This window comes from Taudactylus pleione, unplaced genomic scaffold, assembly GCF_031769625.1.
Source record: "Taudactylus pleione unplaced genomic scaffold, aTauple2 ptg000256l, whole genome shotgun sequence".
NCBI classification, from domain to species: domain Eukaryota; kingdom Metazoa; phylum Chordata; class Amphibia; order Anura; family Myobatrachidae; genus Taudactylus; species Taudactylus pleione.
Genome location: NW_028284658.1, coordinates 2,013,067 through 2,018,858, shown reverse-complemented (window position 1 = coordinate 2,018,858; position 5,792 = coordinate 2,013,067). Strand labels below are relative to the sequence as shown.

The 5,792-nt window shown below is 41.8% G+C and overlaps 1 pseudogene; it reads right to left on the bottom strand.

Moving 5' to 3' along the window:
• Positions 1–431: 431 nt before the first annotated feature.
• Positions 432–550, bottom strand: LOC148514868 (5S ribosomal RNA; annotated as a pseudogene).
• Positions 551–5,792: the final 5,242 nt, after the last annotated feature.

Genomic DNA, 5,792 nt, shown 5'->3' with positions numbered 1-5,792 from the left:
TTATTTCTTATCTTTTGACACTACTTACCTGTATTTTAAATAATGTTCGCTGCTTTTCCTGTTGTAATTCAGGTATATATTTTATTTGATATATAACAATAAAAGTTATGTTTTAACAATAATATTTTTGAGTTAGTGCACCAATTTTGGACATTTCATTCCCTCTCTCTCTTTTCCTTTGAGGTATAACATATTAGTCACCTACAGCAAACAAGCTTATATTATGATATGCAAATTATATGTGTTAATTACCACTCATTCACAAATTGTGTGGCAAAATATTCATATAATCTATATTCCACTGAACACTTAATTTTTAATTCGATTGTCAAATTATTTAAGGTTTTATAGCATAATAACACATCACAAGTAAACTTGTCGCACCACAAATTGCTCAACCATGTGCCTCCTAGTCCCAACTAGCCTCCTTTAAACTATAGCACCTGGTATTCCCAAGTGGTCTCCCATCCAGGTACTAACCAGGCCTATTACTGTATAGCTTCCAAGATCGGACAAGATTGGGCAACTCAAGTAATGTATGGCTATAGGTTTAAAATAATAGGGAAATGATATTCGCATTGGCACACGGTCATATAGAAAATAAATGTAGGACTGTGAGGAGTGAATAGTCCATTTTATTAATAAAACAATGTTCAAAAAAAGTAATGCATGAGCATACTTTGTTATACATAAAAATAATCGATTTTGTTTGTGCTTAAACCTATATAGTGCCTGTGTAACAAAACTAAACAGAATAAATGGAAATAAATATCTCAATAATTATATGATAAGGTAGTATTGCCTACCCGTGCATTACATCATCACTTAACTACCCGTGCATTACATCATCACTTAACTACCCGTGCATTACATCATCACTTAATAGTGATCATATCATCATATTATGTTATAGTATAGAATTGTTAGTTTTTACATATCACAAAGTTTCAATATCCTCAGTGCTCATAACAACTTACTAATTCATAAAGTATTAAAAGTTCCATCAAACGGAAATCACTTAGTATTATACCTTCACTCATATAATCATGTAATATATTTGCTATAAATAACAAATCATTCAAAGGAGGAGCAATAAGCACTTCTGTATTAGAGTGCCATAAAGTGTTAAAATGTACAGTTTAACACTTTTACTGTCTATTTATTATATTTGTATTTTCACTTCTCCATCCTATATATGCAGCCGTAGCTGCTCTTACCTATCTTACTTTACACTTCACCTTTCTCATTAGAATGATGCCCTAGGGTGGCTCGGCTGAGCTGGTTTGGGGGTGTCCTGCGCTCTGGATTTGAACCTTAGTATGTTAGGAACTTACCCTATAGAGGTTACCTAGATATGGTGGGTAGGCCCATAACCTTGGCCATGATTATGCTAAAAACCTATTTATTTATTGCAAAATTTCATTGCATAATGAATTTATATATAATTAGTAATTTGGAGTTGTGCACCTGTGATTTGTCTTTTTTGTGTCTCTAGGAGGAATCGGAATGTTACGGGAGTGACAGTGGTGGGAGCCTGTCCCTGTTATTACTGACTGGAGGATTGCTTATTGCAGACTGGAGGATTGGAGAATTAAGTTACCGGAGTATCAACTAACTGTAAGCTGGGTGATTTGCACGCACACCGGTTCAGGACTGTGAGTATAGTGGAGCAATTGCACTCCCACCAGCTCTTTGATCATTTTCTTCCTACCTGCTATAATATTGCAATAACCTTCACATTAGATACTTTCCATTTTGCAAAGCTATTTTCCAAGCACTGACTGAACTTAGTGGATATGATTCCAAGTAATCCTATAATATTCTCCACGTGTTTGCCAGTGATCAGTATTTCATACTTATTTATACTATTACAGTTATTCAATCTATACCGTATATTTGAGTCTTTAATATATGTGCATTCAGAGGAATTTATATTTATCTTATTGTTATGTGATTTTATACTAATTAAATAGTAGATTTTATCCCTTTTTGAGTGTTGTCCTGTGTGATAGGCAAAAACCTATTATTGTCTTTGTATTGTGAGAGGACTGGCAAATACCTCTCTATAGGTGTGCACCCATAATCATCTACCGTATATACATTTAATTAAGTATTTATATACCCCTGCTGGCGAAAGGTTCTATTTGTTGATCATTTCATTAGAGAGCTGGTAGACCGTAGTCAGAGTGTTTTATGTATCAAGTGAGGAAAATATTGCAGATATGTTAACCAAAGGTCTGACGTCACATGTACTTAATATCTTTGTACAAAAATGCATACCAGATTGCATTTGAATTGTTAATACTGTACATCCTGCTGCCACCATTGTATATGTGTGTGCATATAGGTGCAGGTTACCAACCAGCATTAACCCCATATGCTCCTAGCTGTACCTGGAGATACTACATCCTGTACCTGCTGCATACTTGACACCTATTACCCATATAGGATCTGCTATTTGTCACATTTCAAAATAAACCACCAAGGAAACTATACAATCGAGCTACGCTAATAATAATGCTTTGAGGGCCTGTTTCAGACCCGGTCGCAAGTGCTGAGCGCTCGCAACCGGGTCGATGGTGGCCCAGAGCGCATGCGCACGACGGAGCCGGCTCCGTCGTGCGCATGCGCGAGACCCAGATAGCGACAGGCAATCCATCGCTCCAGGTCTCGCACCAAAGGGGGCGTGCTGTCGATGTTGAGTGACAGCACACCCCCTTTGGTGGGCGGGCCGGGGGGGTTGCTGCCCAGATGGAGGCGTTCCCATGGGAACGCCTACCGTCTGGGGCCGGCCCCACTGACATCACAAGTGATGTCAGTGGGAGAGATTTCGGCTCTGTTAGAGCCGAAATCTCTCTGGGGCTTGCGGAAACGAGACCCTACCACAAGGGTCTCATCGCAAGCCCGATGGTCGCGATGGTCTTGACCATCGCGACAATCTTCCTGGCCGCTCGCTATAGCTGTGGGTGGCCACCCACAGCTATGCGAGCGGCCAGGAGGCCGCTCTAAAAAAACAGAAGGCCGGCCCTGATTCAGAGCGAGCGCTCTGTCAGAGCGTCCGGCTCTGAATCAGGGCCTGAGTCAATATGACAGAAGAAAGCATCATGCATATTCATTTAAAACAAATTATTTAATAAACAAAAAAAACTTAATTTTAAGTGAATTCACTTTTTGACTTGCATAATAGCATAACTCATTGGTATACCAGAAGCCAGTAAGGGCCCTGACCTCTGTCATCTTTAATATTGAAAGAGTTCACAAGATAGGTCCGGATTGGGAGGATGGGGTCCAGAGACCTGCAGTAGGCCAGTTATTGCAATTTTCCTCAATTAGACATAAAGGGCCAAATGTAATAGGGTGAGAGTTTAGTAAATGTGAAAGTTTAGGAGTAAACTCTCATACTAATACATTTGTCGAGTTTTATCTTCAAAATGGGAAAACATCTGAATGAGAGTTTAAATCGTGAGAGTTTATTAGTCTGAAAAACATGCGAGTTTTCATGTTCTTAGACTCTATTACATTTGCCGAGTATAAAAAGTGTGAGAGAACTCTCACCCTATTACATTTGGCCCAAATAGGCTGATTCTGAGCTGGAAACAAAGTTGCTGTATTTGCGGATAGTCACAGTAGCTCGATTATTGCTGTGTGCTAATGTCTCTTATGGCTGACTCAAGGATTCGTGCAGCTTCAAGAGGGAAGCCGCTCCACCCACTGTTTCTCTGTCCACAGCCATAACTGTCATCCTTAGTCAGCTCCATGCTAGGTACAAGAGATCCACCAGAAACAGGCTTCACTTCCCCATATGCATGACATGGAATTCTAGATAGAAGTCCAGAATACTTCCATGACACTCCTACAAGTTAGAACCATTCCGAGAATTGTCACCATCCACAGGGCCAGATTAAATGTGGTACCCACTAAGTTATATATAAACCAATATGTACCCACCTATGTTGTTAATGGTTATTTATTTACTTATTTTGGGGGTCTGTGTCCTAAGAGTTAATGTGCATTCATATCTGAGTGTCCCTCATGGAGTCCAGGTGTTTATAGAAAAGGTCATCCCATGTTATGGCAGGTTCACGGGGACCATTCGGGTAACAGGATATAAAAGCCTGAGCCCTCTGGCCATTAAGGCAGTTGAGCAGTGGTTAGAGAGCTTCAGTTTCCCCAGCGACGTGCGGTGAGGTCAATGGCTGGGGAGGCACACATGGAAATGGGTCTGAGTGCTGGGAGCCTCTCTCACCCACTACTCACTGTAATTCTCTTCTCACTACACTAAACTTCAGTGTACATTGATTCTCCTACCTGCATCAATGTGTCTTCGATTGCTGCTGCTGACTGATCTCTAAATAATACAATGCACTTCCTGGTCACACAACACATCGTAGGTGTACATCAGTGCTCAAGGCACGCCCCCATACTCAGAGGCATGCCTCTATTAGCTCTTTTTATGTGCAGTTTACTGCCTGTGGTTTGGCCCCACCCTCAGCTCTGCAAGCAGTATATGGCTATACAGAAGGAAAGTTAAGGTTAGGCTGCGGACAGTGGGTTTTAGGTTTAGGCACCACTGGGGGGAGGGGGGTTTAAGTTATACACTAAGGGGGAAGGGGTAGGTTTAGGCACCAATGGGGGTGGGTTAGGTTTAGGCCTAACCAGGAGGGCTAGGGTTAGGCTGCGGGGGGGTTAGGGTTAGGATGCAGGAAGGGAGGGTTAGGATACTTATGGAGCCCCTGTGATGCCGCTGTCAATCTTTTGACTGCCGGCATCCCAACTGCCAGTCTCCCATATATCACACCTGTTATGAATATCTTCTTTGTATTATTCAAATCATTTTTGTATCAAATCTCAGGAGTATGACAGAGGAGGCTCTGCTTACCCTGACTGCAAGTCCCTGGTTTCCCAGCATGCAGTGCAACTCCTCAAGACGACGTGGGAGTAGAGCTAGCCACCAGCAGCTGAGAGGAGAGCAGAGGTGGCAGCAGCAGTTGGGCCCTAGGGGAGGCACTTGGTCTGTCTGACAGGAGGTACGGGTCAGAGTAGGCACCTAAACTTAAATTCTAAGGCAGTTGAGTGATGGAGCTGAGGCAGTGAGGATCCTGGCCAGTTGATGCGGCACCTCAGTGAGGCTGATCATCATTGGTGCTCAACAAAGGTCAGCAGGAAAACTCCAGCTCAGAGATTGTGGGTGCCTATGAGAAAGAGGTACTGAAAGTGGCCCCTACCAGCTGCTTATAGAGCAGATCCCCCAGCAGGTAGAGCATAGCAGTGAGAGAAGCGAAGTTTGGAAAATACTTGCCGTGAATACTTTTATTCCAGGGTATTTAAGGTAACCTGCGCTACACCCATACAGAGGAGACAGTAAATACCAGTACCAAAAAAGTCAGTTACATCAGTATGGACATCATCTTTAATTGAGGTAGCTAAGGAAGGCAGGCAGCTCAGGCAGTAGGAGCACATACCGTCTTGTCCTGTTCCAGACAGTAAGGTGCACTTTCACAGATTCAAGGTATAATATCCAGTTACAGCAACAGTGCCACAAACAGTTTATAGTGGTACGTGTGGAATAACTCAAGAGGAACAGTTTACATTTTAACTCCCATTTAGGTATCTCTAATACTGCATACAAATGCAGCCCACAGAGTAACAAACAGTGAAGGTTTCATTAACCCATTAAATATAAGGTCTTTTAAAGAACTGTAAATAGTAATCTATATACTATATAATAAGCAAGAAAGCGTGTCTGTCCGTCTGTTTGTCCTTTATTCATGGCCACAGTTTTGGACCTAGCT